Raw genomic sequence first — 16,092 nt, 5'->3', positions numbered from 1 at the left:
GGTATTCAATGTTTTTCAGGCCAAGGACCCCTTAGGTGATACATAGACGAGGCAGGAACCCCCTACTACTGATCCAACTTCTGATCCTTTTTATTTTTTAGAAAGTCTATTCTGGATGGTATGTGTATTGTGGTCTTGCATAGAATTGTCAAGTTTGTTGAAACTATTCTGCCAGATATCGTCACCTTGCTAAACTAGTGGCCTAAGTCATTTTTTGAGGAAAATGACATTTTTGCCTAAGTCAGCTCCTCATGACACTGGCCACCTCTGGTAAAATCGCCCATCTCCTAATTGAAAAGGATCATGCTGTTCCCTCCCCTTTTAGTATAATGGCCTAACTCCCTAGTGTGACTTAGGCCAAAATGGGCTCTTTTTTTTGGCCTAAGTCACATGGCATGGACACTGATATATGCAGCCAACTCTGCACAATTTTAGAGAATAGATGTTTTTAGGCATAGGTGGTAGGCTCCCCAAAATAAAAAATAACAAATGAATTGTAAATTGTATTAAATAATTAAATGTTATAATTAACGCTGGCACTTTTGGATGGTGGGCGAGTGCACTGCCGGTCTGTACCTAGGAAAAGTTCAAAGTCATCAAAGGGTAATTTAGAAAGAGCAAAGATGAGGAAGGTGTGTTTTTAAGGACATTTTTGAAAGCATTTGTCTGTCTCTGGTGTTCATGATTGCTTTGAAAAGTTCAAAGCCATTAGAGGGCACTTGAGAAAGAGGAAAGATGGTAGAAAGATGACAAAAAGCACAGAGGTGGGATTGGAGATAATAATGCTAATTTACATGGTTATAAGTGCTCCTCCTATGCCATCCCTCTCAGCTTCCCTACCTAGCTCTTCAAAACAGTCTCATAAAATGTTTTTTTTTTAAATATTTTCAGACATATTCAAATATTATTTAATAAATAATCGTTACTATGGGACACAGAGTGGAATTGGAAGTGCTAGAATTTGAACACTGTTATTGAACAAACACTAAAGGAATGGTCAGAATATAGAACCTTTTTTATGAAAATTCTTTGTTTTAACCAAGAAATATAACTTACAGAACCTTAAACTACTTACAGTAAGAGTAATGGTTAGCTACCCATTAGGTAAATAACTAATCGAGGATTGTGGTAGCTCACTATTTTTTTTACTAAATAACTGTGACTCAGGAGGTAGAATTTAGTTCGATCCCCGGTTCCTGCTGGCTCCATGTCGAAGTGTCCTCGAGTAAGACACTGAACCCCTAACTTCTCCCGATGAGTAGTGCTTTGAGTTTGCATGGTTGCCTCTGCGATCTGTGTGTTAGGTGAATGTAACACAAAATGCAGACCATTTGCCTTAATGTCACAGACCATACATGGAAAACTAATAACTATATGGGTCCTTTATAGTAACTAATGAATTACTGATTACATCAACATTAGCTCTTCAAAACAGTCTCATTTATGCAGAACAGTAACTAATCATCCGCCAATATCTTAGCAGCTATTATCAGTCACTACTGGCAAAATAGGCTGTCATCAATAATTAATGAATCTTAATGAGACTGTACCTTCAGGAGAACTAATAACTAACTATGGGCACTTTATAATAAGTACTTATGAATTATTGATTACATCATGAACCTAGCCCACTAAAGCCTATGAGTTTTAACAACCATACTCTGTCCCTGAACCATAAAATGTGTCATATACCAGGCTATCACTCTGACAAATTTGAATTTTCCCCACATTTTCCTACATCGCCCATGGGTATGCATATCTTTGCTTTCGGGTGTCCAAAATGGGTGCTTTTCAGGAAATGGAAAACCAATGCCCATATATAGGCAGGACCACGGCCACGTCACTCTGACTCAGACATAACCATAAACAAACCCAATATGCCCATATATAGGCATGTCACTCTGACTCAGACATAACCATAAACAAACCTGATACGCCCATATATAGGCATGTCACTATGACTCAGACATAACCATAAACAAATCCGATATGGCCATATATAGCATATATGGAGATCCGGTTGTCTTGAGCCACAGATCCAACCGCTATGCCCATATGGTCACGTGCATATATGGGACTGACCGACTTCAAACTCTGTGCACGCATCGGCAAGGACTTGAGGGAGTGCAGTGCCTGCTGTGGAGTCTTTCGGATATGCGGTTGTCCACAACTGCCGAACCAACCGATATGCCCATATATGGGCATGCCAATATACAGGGTATGGCCATATACTGATGACATCAGAGATCTCCATACACAGTATATGGGCACAAAGGGATGCAGACAGACGGGTACAAAGCCCCCGACTCTATGACTTAGACAAGTCGGTCGGATTGGCGATGCGCTGCCGAACTCTAGTATTTATAAAACCACAAATGGTAATATACAGATGACATCAGGGATCTCCATGTATGGGCATAAAATGGACACAGACAGACCGACGTGTAAAACGGGTACTCTGCCCAGGGGAATGTGGAGCAGCATTGGTTAATGGGTAGCCTCGGAAACCCATGCTTTTTTTTCAGGAACGATGGTCTTAGGACCTTGTTATCTCCTAACCAATCAGAGTGCAGAGGGGCGTCGCTCTAAATTTGGTGACTTCAGCGTGCTCCTTGCACAGGCCGTGGGGGGGGAGGGGGGGAGGGGAGGGGAGGCGGGGACATAGATTGGTGAAGCAATAGGAAGCCCCGCACGAATCCGGGCGGCTGGGTTTGGATCCGGCCTTCAAGACCATCGATCGGGCTCGTTCTTTCAGTCTAGTCTAGTTAATGGGTAGTCGATCCCGGCCCCAGCAATGAGTCGAGGTGTCCCTGAGCAAGTCCACCCTGCCCCCGCAACCCCCCCCACCCCCACCCCACCTGCGCTCAAGTCTGACCACTTGGGCAGCAATCAGCTGGTTGATGAGGAAAACTGAATTCTCCCCAAGGAATCAAATAGGTCTAAATTCATTAATTACTTTTTGTCTGAGCAGCAGATTTTTGGATTGCCACTCGGGAGACCTGGGTTCAAGTCCCAGGTGTTACAATGGTGCCATGACCTGGATCGGGTTTCCCAGTGGGGGTGGGGGGAAGTTGCTCTATCTGAAGCTCATGGCCAAGGGGATGAGCGGTAAATGTTTGGTTTGCCACATCCCAGGTGTTACGCATACGGTCCAGCCATATGCTAGGTTTCACCTATATTAACTATTTATTTTTCAGACAGTATTGGTGATCAACTTATTCCTTTAAGGAGAGGAAAATTCATTTCCAAACAAGGCAGATTTTTGGGCGGTGCAACCGCCCCTATATGTGAGGTTTGGAATTTGCACCCCCCCAACCCTGCGCTGTGATTGGCCACCAGTGTACCCCCCTAACCCTGCACCGTGATTGGCCACCATGACTCTATTCAGGACTGTGATTGGCTAGAAACACATGACACATGTGCATAGCCCTATAAATAGGACTATGCACTTAAAAAAAAACACTTTTATGTTTTTTTTTAAGTGAATCACTTCCATCACTGTGATGACCACTGTGACCACACCGCCCACTTCACACTGGGTGTGATTTTTGAGTGGTGCCAACCACTCCTATATCTGACTTTGTCCGTGTGTCCGTATGTATGTATGTCCAATAAACAAACATTGATGACAACATCAATACGGGGCTCATCAAAGGCACCACTCTCTTCACACAGGGTGTGATTTTTTAAGTAGTGCATAATTGTTTTATGGCGTGAATGTGTGCTAACTCAGCTGCAATCGTGTTAATAATAGACAATTTTTCTCTTTGAAACACCTCGCTAAATATAGAAATAGACTGTATTCTCACCTGTGACCAGTCTGGTAGGGTTTAACCTGTCAGGGGTTTGAAGCCCCAGCGGCATGGGACACACAGTTACTGAGACTGTTTTGAAGAGATAGGTAGAGAAGCTGAGAGGGATGGCATAGGAGGAGCACTTTTAACCATGTAAATTTTCTCTTTCTCTCTAGCCACCAACAGCAAGATCACAGCAATAGGAGAGGAAGTTACCCTAAACCACTTTCATCCTTAGCATCCCTATTTTGGGCATGTCATTATAGGTGAGCCTCCCCTCTCTCCAAAACCCTTAAAATACAGTTGAACTACATTTCATTGATTATTATGACACTACACAATGACAAATAAATATAAAAATGTAATCTACTAATAAAGTTCAGTAATAACAAGAAGAAATGAAAGAGAAGGAAACTCACAGAGACACACGCATATTTTTTTGTATTATTTATGTCCGCATAATGAGCAGAAGCAAAGGCCATAAATACTGAGGGGACAAAACAGCTACAGTATATAATGATACCCACAGATTTTACAAACATAATCGAGATTGGAGACTGATAATGGCTATATGTGACAAGTCATACTAAGATAAAGGAAGCATGACTTATCAAGACTGATCACAATCGCCTACAACGTGATTTTAAATGTTATTTATGGAACATTTGCTGAAGAAAAGGTTCAAGGTCCTTTGGAATCTGCAGGGCTGTTATGGACGTTTTATAACTTTGTGGTTGGGGGTCATCAACCATCTTCTATGCTGTAGTGTAGTGTTCTATAGGGCTGGAGGCTACGGATAAAAAAGATACAATGTTTTAATGGCAACCCATTCTGATTCAGTCCAACTTCCGTCCGGGTGCTCCAGCGTTTATTCCTACTAACAACAACATTACATTTCTGTAGTGCTGATGCTGTTAGCAGAATCTGTCTTGAGAGCTTGAGAGATTAATGTCTGTGTGGCTAATCTTGCAAACTAGACCGATCAGTGTGTGCAGGGCCGTGCTTTGCTGTAGGCAAGGCTCGGCAGCCGCCTGGGCCACATCACAGGCAGGGGGCCTCATGAAAAAAAAAAAACATATATATATATATTTTTTTTTAAATAATACATAGAAATAAACAGCTTTCCAATCCATTCCAGGCCTTTAAAAAACAGACAACATGGGCCCCCAAACAGTCAAACTTTAAAAAGTAGGGGGCCCTGGTGAAGCAGTGTTGTCGTGGCATTTTTAAAAAATGAGGTCAGTCATGGGGCCCCCTCCTGACTGTATGTTCTCTCTTCCCTTATTGGCAAGAGAGAACATATGGTAATGTCCCTGTATGTTGCCACAACTTCCTCCTTTGAAGAAGGTAGGCTCTTTGGTGCAGGGGGTTGTTAACTGGACTGATGATCCATGGGTCATGAGTTCAATTCTTGCTTGCTGCAGTTCTGTTTGGGGAGATCTCATGAGGGGGCCCCATGAGATCTCCTCAAATTATTATTTAAAATATATATAAATAAACAGCTTTCCAATCCATTCCAGGCCTTTAAAAACAGACAACATGGGCCCCCAAACTCTCAGGAGGGGGCCCCATGAGATCTCCTCAAATTATCATTTAAAATATATACAAATAAACAGCTTTCTTTCAAATCCATTTGAGGCCTTTAAAAAACAGTCAGGAGGGGGCCCCATGACTGACCCCATTTTTAAAAAATGCCACGACAACACTTCTTCACCAGGGCCCCCTACTTTTGAAAGTTTGAAACTCTCTCTAATTCAATTCAAAGGAGCCTTATTGGCATGAGAGAACATATTATTGTAGTGTCGCGATAGTATACCACAACTTCCTCTGGTGATCTAGGAAACTTCTATGGCGCAGGGGTTTGTTGGCTGGATCAATAAACCATTGATTATGAGTTCAACTCCAGCTAAAGGCGCTGCTGTTCTCAGCCACAACAGTATTATGTCTACATTAACAAAGCAAAAGGCTCCCTCAATCCAGAGTAGATTTATACTATTAGCACAAAGAAGCACCATTTGTCACACCACTCTCGAGCACTGCATTTACATTTGAATCAGCACAATCTACAGTGCATGAGTAAGTTGAGACTCTCTCTCTCTCTCTCTCTCTGAGGAGTGAGTGAGTGAGTGAGTGAGTGAGTGAGTGAGTGAGTGAGTGTGTGTGTGTGTGTGTGTGTGTGTGTGTGTGTGTGTGTGTGTGTGTCAATTCAAGGAGCTTTATTGGCATGATAAAACATATGTTTACATTGCCAAACGAACAACAATCTAAACAAAACAAAACAATGAATGTACATGTTAACTTTGTGGATGGTTTTAGCATGTAGCTAATTACAATGTGAAAATATTTGGTCTCTCAAGTGATCTGTATCTGAAATCTGAGAACAGCCACACATTAGCCACAGACACCACCACACATGTTGGCTTTGACATGGTAATGTGTGTTTCACTTCAAATTGAATTGTTCTACTTCAATGGTTTGTTTTAAATGTCAATAATGAAAGTAGCTATTCTTCTTCATAATAAATGTTTTTAAAAGTGCTATACTGTAGTTATAGCAGTGACTGAGACAACAGACTGAAAAACAATGCTTTATAACTGAATACCCAATGCCACCATTGGATAGAAAGAGTGAGACAGAAATAATATGTGATATTATTTAATTTAATAACAATTCACTATGAATATAACTTGTAATGAAGTAGTGAGATTGGAATAGAATTATCAGACAGACAGACAGACAGACAGACAGACAGATAGACATCTGTCTGTCTGTGTTGGTGTACATTTGTGAAAGTTTGAAAATCTCTTTGGCTTTAATCTCCCTCTCTTCATACAATACTGTGGCAGCCATAGCTGAGTGGTTAGGGAGCCCGCCTGGGAAGCCAAAGCCCTGGTAGTCGCAGGTACGATTCCAGGCAAGGTCAGCAATGTGTTTATGTGTGTCCCCGAGCAAGACTACTAATTGCTCCCTGTGTGCTTCACAATGTTTAAAATCCTAAATTTGGGAAATATACTTTTTAGCTCGATCTGCTATTTGCATTACTTTCTTTATTTAAATAAACATATTTTTAGTTTTAAAGTTATTTAGTTTTACATTTATTTTAATTTTTTTGTCAAACATTTTTTGTCAAAACTTTTGAAATAATTAAAAACAAAAATGTAGGAAAGAAAAAAAATAAAGGGGTATTTTACTCACGACCCTTAAAAATTGGTCCGCGACCCACATATGGGTCCCGACCCAGGGGCCTCATACTGGGGTTTGCCTAGGGCCTCCTGATCCCTAAGCACGGCCCTGAGTGTGTGTGTGTGTGTGTGTGTGTGTGTGTGTGTGTGTGTGTGTGTGTGTGTGTGTGTGTGTGTGTGTGTCAGTGTGTCTTTCTGTCTTTCTGTCTGTCCACAGCTAATCTCTCAAAACAGATTCGTTAGCAAAATCTGTCAGCACTGCTGCCGTAAACATACCGTAATGTTGTTGTTAGTAGGAATAAACACAGAAGCTCCCAGGAGGAAGTGGACTAAAAAATAGGAGGGGCCAAACCCAAGTTCCCGTTTTACACAAAAAAGGAGGCTGTGCCCCCGATGCCAACCACCACGCAAACCAGACGATCAGTGGCAAATGTCTTCCTCCATATTTGGGCAGTAGTGTAGTCATTAACATGACAACATCAAGACGATCAGAGATCCACAGAGGAGCAACGCCGTTATTTGACTCCATCTTTCAAATTTGGCAAACATCTCTAAACTAAGGTCCTCAAAACAGTTAACTAAACATTTTGTTAGTTAAGTTACAATTTTGTTTCAATTTGCAATGATATAACAATCACTTAATTAAAGTCAGGTGGGTTAGTAAAGCACAGAACATTGAATGAGGTAATTGTATTTGCTAAATTGTTCACTCAATAATCAGCGCCTGCACTTACTGTAATTATGTATAAAAGGAGTCACCTGAAGTCCATTTGTTTTTGTGAAAGTTATGGAGCCTGACCAAAGAATGGAGCAAGAGAATGAAAGTGTTTCCAGATTGGTAGAAGTAGCTAGGTGGAGGTGGAAGAATGGATGTGGAGGAAGGAGAGATATTTCGTGCAGCGTAATAGCAATACAATTGCACACTTTTTGTAAGAAGCATGAAACTTTCAGCATAGTCAGTAAATACCATAATATTAATTTTCAGATGTGGAGGGAAGTCAGATTGGACCTCTGAGAGGGTACATTTCAATCAAGGTCAAGGTCAAATTACATAGTAATAAGTATATTTTATCTTGGACAATGGATTGTACTGCAATATACTGAAACTTTACTTCCATTTCGTGACAATAGGAATAATACAAAACAAATTAACAGGATATTTTAATACTATATTTAATAGTAAATGACAGGGGCACAGTGGCGCAGTCGGTGGTGCTGTCGCCTCAAAGCTAGAAGGTCCTGGGTTCGATTCCCTCCAGGGACGCTGCGGGCGCTGTGGGCGTGTCCTCTCCTCCGCGTCATCAGTGCCCATACCCTAGGTGGGGTTGGCGAAAGGGCCTTTCTGTGTGGAGTTTGCATGTTCTCCCCGTGTCCCCTAGGGTAGGTACCCTCACAAAAACATGCAGTAATCCTGGTCTCTATACTGCCTCCCCCTGGTCAGCCGGGGTGCCTGATGGAGGGGAAATGAACTGGTTGGAATAACACGATCCTTCCACGCGCTACGTCCTACCGGGGAAACTCCCCCCTGTCAGGTGATAATAAGAAGCGGCCTGCTCACTCCTCATGCATTGAAGGAAGCATGAGCTTAGTTCGGGGCTCTCCCCAGGCTGGCAGAGGGAGAGTAGTGCCCAGGATTACATACTTAGGCAATTGGCACTGGGTGAAAAAATGGGTTACAAAATCGTGGGATAAAAATTTTGAATACAAAATATTAATAGTAAATGACAATAATCAGTGTTCAAGGTTGCTCTTATATTAATGTCACATCTTGTGTACAGGAAAGAGAGAAAAACAAGACCAAAAGATAATAATGATAATACATTTGGGTGCCGATTGGGCACACTTGCATCGTCCAGTACACCCTTTCATGCAGTGACAGCGGATCAATTAATGGTGCGATTTTGATGCTTCAGAGAGAGTGGTCCAAAACGGTTGCCACCCAGTTGTTTCCTTTGTCCAGCCCCAGTCAGATGGCGCTGCATCTCTGGTTCCAGGACCAATGCCTGGTTCCAACAGTTGGCCTGGTAGCAAGAAAGTGCCCTTGATGTGTCGCTTGAGTGCTGCATGGGTTGGAGGAATGTTCTCTAGTGTTCTTGACTTCTGTGTGAAGAGCTGTTTCCTGGTAACATTCACTTCCATGCACTCACTGGTTCGGTCATGCATGAGCACCACAAATCGCTCTAGCAAATCGCTCAGGAACATTGATCCTTCACTGACCTCACTTGGCATGCATAGGAGTTCATTGAAAGCCTCATTCACCTCTGGGAATGACTTCCAAGTTTTCCAGGCAGTCTTCTTTCCTCTGCTAGCGAACATAGATACAGTGCCACACCGGGTGAAAGAGACTGAGAGACTGGGAGAGTCAGACACTGTGTTGGAGTCATTGTGGCAACCATTTCACAAACAGCTACGTACCAAAAACTTGATCCAACACCAAAGGCAACCCACAGCTCATCGGGACCTATCTTGCTGAAGGAAGCCAAAGCCAGTAGGCTACTACCACGTCACCCCTTTGTACACTATCGCTGTACACTATCGCGTGTAATGCTGCCCTCCACAGGCGAGGGGTTTTGCTCTTTTACACTACACTTTCGAATACAGATTAGTAGAGTGGAGAAAGCTTAAGACTGTTCCTTCCAATTTGCTGAAAATTCACCTCTGGTGTAAACATAGTGTTAAAAGAGAAGGCTTTGAGCCCCTGGTCTGCTTCCCTGCCCTCTGCTAGAGGAATGTTAATACATTAATTGACTAGCGGCCATTTTGGATTTGACCTCTCACGGTCCTCAGAGGTCAAATCTGACTTCCCTCCACATCTGAAAATGAACATTATGGCATATACTAACTATGCTGAAAGTTTCACGCTTCTTACAAAAAGTGCACCATTTGCAAAAAATGGGAGCTTAACTGCTGTACTAATTGGAAGGTAGAGCACATGAAAGAGGATGGGGACATGAGGGGGAAGAGGAGTTAGGAGAGGTAGATAAGGAGGAAGGGATGGTGTGGGAGGTAGAGGATGTGGAGGAAGAGGAGGTAGGCGAGATAAAGGAGGAAGGGGAGGTATGGGAGTAGAGCATGTGGAGGATGCCAGGGAGCAATTAGTCAACCTGGTATGGGAACTGCACTCAAGCATTGCAGAGGGACAGCCCAGAGCAGCTCCAGATGCTACCTGCAGCAAGTGGCTTCACACACAGAGGGCGGTAAAATAGCTACTTGAGATTGGGCTGAAATCATGGGCAAAATGCAGTCTTACATCATAGATATGTCATAGATAGACTGGCACATGAAGTCTGAGCTCCACATGGTGAGATCCACATGGTAAGAGCTACACTGTAATTAGACCCTCTGTCTTGTTTCCCTACATGTATGGTCAAATAAACCATACCCTGTGATGTGGATACAATGTAAAAAACAATGTAGCAGGACTGAAGGAACCCCCAGGGAACCTCTGGAACCTCCTTAAGGACCTCCCAGGGGTACTTCAGGGGGTTCCAGGGGGTCCCCAACAATACGACACAATGTGAGCTTGTAGATCTGCTATATTTAAAAACTATTTTAAAAACATTTTGAATATTTTTGAAATATTTTAACCACACAAATCTTGTGTGGGGGTCCCTGGCACAAATTATTTTCAGGTGAGGGTTTGCGGCCAAACACTTAATTTGGGGGTTCTAAAAAAAAGTTTGAGAACTACTGCTCTGGTTCTGCATGTACCATTTGGCAATTGGTACAAGCAAAATATGTTCCCCTGTGGTTGTGAGCCAAAGAGCCAAAGTTTTGCATACTATTTAACACCATTTTTGTTTAAGCAATATAGGGCTTTGTGTCACCTCTTATGGTTCTATACAGCACCATTTGACAAAGGTGCAACAGTAGCACCATTATGGATGGACCATTTGACAAAGGTGCTATATAGCACCTTCAAAGCTAGGTGCTATATACTACAGCACCAAAATAGGTTCGGAAGTTTCCCCTATATATACAAGTAAATAAAAATAAAATAAAAACAATTTTAGTGCTAAAAAGGGTCAGGGGGCCTATGGATAATTGCTTTTCTACGCCAAGTTCAAAAAACAAAAAAGCTATATCCGTTTTTCATTCTAAATCAAACAAACAAAAAAAGCCTCTTTTTCCATGTTTACTCTACAAACCCAGAAACACTAAAACGACACCAAAGCGGTCCCCTTTTTCGTTTTGCCTCATTCCTTTTGTCGTTCTTTGAGGTGCAACTGAAGAAGGAATAAGGTGTTGCTTTTCGCTTTTTTCATATCGAGAACTCGGATCCAAAACGGAAGTGGCGTCATTTCACCGTTCTGCCTTACAGAATGAATAAACGCTAAATCAAGTCAAAACTGCCCGCTTTTTCATTTTTGTCTTTTGCATTCTATCATTATGTATTTTGGGACTAAAGAAGTAAATTGGCGTCATAGTGTTTTCCTTTTCAGTTTCACAATACGAAAAACCCAAATGGATTATTTTATTTTCATAATATTTATTTCCTTCTCAGTAAAAAGAGAGTAAATTGGCGTCATAGTGTTATCCTTTTCAGTTTCACAATACGAAAAGCCCAAATGGATTATTTTATTTTTATTTATTATTTATTTCCTTCTCAGTAAAACAGAGAGACGTCACCGTCGTCACGGGAGAGGTGGGGGCGAGGCGGAGGCGGGGTGAGGTTTGGGGTTTATGGAGGCGGAGGATTTGGGAGGTGGGGGGGCACAGCTTACATGCATTTTCTTTCTTTATTATTATTTTTCTCACTTTCCCCAAGAATTGTGTTAAATTGAACATAAAGTTTCATGACTTTAAACAGTAGGTGATTAGCGTAGTGGTATAGGCAGTCAGAGCTGACAAGTGTCGGTGTTGCGCCCCGAACATATTCAATCTGCGCTGCAGTGTGAGCTTGTGGATCTGCAAAGCGATCCTGATGAATTATGCTTAATAATGTGACATTGTAGCCTTCGTCTGGCAGAAGGGGGGGGGGGGGGGGTAATAATAATGAGAATAAAAGTAAAATCCTTCAAATTATTGAATGATTATAATTATAATGAGGTATAGGCTCTGTCTGGCTCTGCTACATGGTCAGTCCATAATTACTATTCACAAATGGAAAGGGGGAAAACAGCTCGTTTACAGCTTATTATACCACCCAATAGCTTACATTTTGATTCATTGTAGATTTAAAAGCAGCCTATTAGACTATTGACTGTATATGTCTTGGATTTTACATGCAATGCTCCTGAGAGGATTATGGTGTGAGTAACAACGGACTTTAACATTATTCCGTTGTTATAACCGTTGTTATTACCGTTGTTATATGTCATAACACTCCCTCCCTCGCTCCATTACGCATTGTGCACTGTGCGCGCCCTCATGGAGAGGCCCTCTCCATTGAGTTTATGAATCCATTACAATCAATATTGCAGCGGTTACAATAATATAACATTCCAAATAATCAGTAACATGTAGGCTATAGCCATGTCTGTCAAATTATCTTTTATTTCAAGGCAATACAAAGCTATAGGCCTATGCCTACAGTAGGCCTATGATACCAATGTCGGGTCCGGTGTATGTTATGATGCCTCCTCTTGCCTCAGTTCCCCGACCCCATGTCATTTCTCAAGCGATTGCTCTAATTCAAATTTGTATTTATTCTGTGAACTCTCTAGTTCATTTTTCTGTATTATACCCTACAGTCCGAACGGGACGCCTCCCCAAGTAACACTCCCTTATGCATTGTAGGCTACAATATTCAGCCCTTGGTAAGGAGTTTGAACGCACAATAAAAGAACATTGGTATATCCAGTAGCGACCCGAAATTGGCCACTACTTTCAAGGACATGCCCAGAGTTGTCTACAAACATCCTCCTAATATAAGACAAACAGTTGTCAAATCAGATCTCATCCCTAAAATGCCAGAATCATCTTTTTTGACTCAAATCCCCGAAGGCAGATGCGCCCGATGCGCACAATGTAATTTCACCGAAAAGAGCCACACTTTTACGCACCACTAACGGGGAAACGTTTTGATATCAAGGGCACTATAACATGCACAACCAAAAATGCTAAAATGCCCATGCCTTCTATTATATGCTATCAATCAAAAAATCATGGCTGGGGCGCACTAACGTGCCATGGACACATGTCTTTCTAGACTTTTGCAAGAAATAGAGAACATTGTGGTTCTCTCTGGCAGCATTAGATAATTGCAGGCCATATTAATTATATAATTTACGTTTATCACTCACACACTTCTGTGAGCATATTTGTTATATGGACCCCTGCGGTATGAGCGCTTTTCGGTGAGCTTCTGAAGAGGCTTACGATAGATAGCGCTCACTAACTAGATAGACAGACAGACAGACAGACAGACAGACAGACAGACAGACAGACAGACAGACAGACAGACAGACAGACAGACACGTTGCATGCAAGTAAATCCAACGTGCGTAAAGACGGTGCGTAAAGTCCAGCCCCTGTGTGCAAAAACTGTTCTTATATTTAAAATATACAGCTCAAGCAATTCGTTATTAGTTATGAATTAAGAATGTATTATTAATGAGTTAAAAGGGGGGGGGGGGCGTGATCCTCGATGATTTCTCGATGAGTCTTTTAACAATTTTGCTTTCGAGGAAAAAAACAACAACAATTAAATAGGTGTGGATGGCTTCAGTCAATGAATCAACAGCGGTCGTTAGCTCCCCACTGGGAGATCAGACAAACTTGATGGCCCATTTGCGCACACATCAAAGGTGGTTAGGATCAAAGGCACTTAGTTTGTAGACAGACGCACAAGGGCAAGGCATGCGTTTGTCAATCCGTTTTTGTTTTTTTTTCACCGTGTTTGGGGGGCGATCGGGTTGCGAGGATTGCCTCCTCCCATGCCCACCAGGGGAAGCTCTGCCCCTAGTGGAGCCGGGCGGCCCCTGATCCATGCCCGGGCGTAGGCGAGAACCACTTTGCGCATGTCAAAAGTTATATTGCGAATGAATGCTTTGGGTCATGTAACCGAGGAATACTTTTATTCAGGTCCCATGTAAACAGGTGAGTGGAACTGTGGAACAGATTCCTCTATTCAGAATGAGTTCATTCTGAATGAATACATGATGTCCATGTAACCGCAGCCACAGAGAATGAATCAAAATGTAAGCTATTGGGTGGTATAATAAGCTGTAAACGAGCTGTTTTCCCCCTTTCCATTTGTGAATAGTAATTATGGACTGACCATGTAGCAGAGCCAGACAGAGCTTACCTCATTATAATTATAATCATTCAATAATTTGAAGGATTTTACTTTTATTCTCATTATTATTACCCCCCCCCCCCCTTCTGCCAGACGAAGGCTACAATGTCACATTATTAAAGCATAATTCATCAGGATCGCTTTGCAGATCCACAAGCTCACACTGCAGCGCACATTGAATATGTTCGGGGCGCAACACCGACACTTGTCAGCTCTGACTGCCTAATCCAGGGGTCTTCAACAGGGGGTCCGGGACCCCTAGGGGGTCCTCAGAGTTACTACAGGGGGTCCGCCAAATATTTGTGTGATATGATTTTTTTTTTTACTTAACCACTTGAACCCTAGCATCCCTTTTCTGAGGAGAACTTTAGCCAAAAGTAGCAGATCTACAAGCTCACAACGCCTCAAGCTGCGAGGCGTTGTGAGCTTGTAGATCGGCTATTTTTGGCAAAGAGGTTTAGGTGGAAAGAATAGCAGACCACGTAAACACAAGTTGAATCTGAAACACAATTTTAATAGAGGGGGTCCTGCTTCATCTCTCTCTCGTCCTTGGGCTGAAAACGTTGAAGACCCCTGGTCTAGCACAACATTGTCATGGGCTAAATACAATTATAAATTATTATTTTTTTTAAATGCGTGTGAGAGCGACTGACCCGCGGGTTACGGACGGACGGAATTCGGGGCTGTCATCATTAAACTGATATTGTTTATGGGGGGGAGCTAGGCCTTATTGCTGATAGATAGATAGATAGATAGATAGATAGATAGATAGATAGATAGATAGATAGATAGATAGATAGATAGATAGATATTTAAATAGATGTATAGACAGACAGACAGACAGACAGACAGACAGACAGACAGACAGACAGACAGACAGACAGACAGACAGGCACTCAAGCAGCTCTCTGCGCAGAAAAGATTTTCGCTTGATTAGAGACAAAATGAATTACTTAAAAGAGCGCTATATAAATATATTCCCACCGCGGGTCGCGGGGCGGGTTGAGACATAGATTTATGTATGGGATCGCGGGACGGGTTGAGGCGGGTTGGGTTCCGTGGTGGGGCAGGGCGGGGCGGGTCATGAAAAAACCCGACCCGCACGCACATCAGACCGACGTGTGTGTGTGTGTGTGTGTGTGTGTGTGTGTGTGTGTGTGTGTGTGTGTGTGTGTGTGTGTGTGTGTGTGTGTGTGTGTGTGTGTGTGTGTGTGTGTGTGTGTGTGTGTGTGTGTGCGCGCTCGCGCGTGATGCGACGCGTTGTAATATCTGCCATTTTCACATAGCCTATAAAATAGGGCTAAAGTGGTTGTTACGGATAAGAGCGTCAGTGTTTCATTTGGTATATCAGGCACTATCTGTCAAAGTTGCTTAAAATGTCTGGGGTCTTCAACAGGGGGTCCGGGACCCCTAGGGGGTCCTCAGGGTTACTACAGGGGGTCCGCCAAATCTTTGTGCGATATTTTTTTTTTTTTTACCTTAACCACTTGAACCCTACCCTAGCATCCCTTTTCTGATGAGAACTTTAGCCAAAAGTAGCAGATCTACAAGCTCACAACGTTGTGAGCTTGTAGATCGGCTATTTTTGGCAAAGAGGTTTAGGTGTAGAGGGAAAGAATAGCAGACCACGTAAACACAAGTTGAATCTGAAACACAATTTTATTCAATATAGAGGGGGTCCCTGCTTCATCTCTCTCTCAGCTAGGGGGTCCTTGGGCTGAAAACGTTGAAGACCCCTGGCCTAACCACTACGCTAATCACCTACACACAAAACACAATTATTGGGGAAAGTGAGAAAAAATAAAATAAAGAAAGAAAATGCATGTAAGCTGTGCCCCCCCCCCCCCCCCCCCCCACCTCCGACGTGAAGCCCCCC

Source organism: Gymnoscopelus microlampas, assembly GCF_963454915.1.
Source record: "Gymnoscopelus microlampas genome assembly, chromosome: 10".
Lineage (NCBI taxonomy): Eukaryota > Metazoa > Chordata > Actinopteri > Myctophiformes > Myctophidae > Gymnoscopelus > Gymnoscopelus microlampas.
This window is presented reverse-complemented; position numbering follows the sequence as displayed.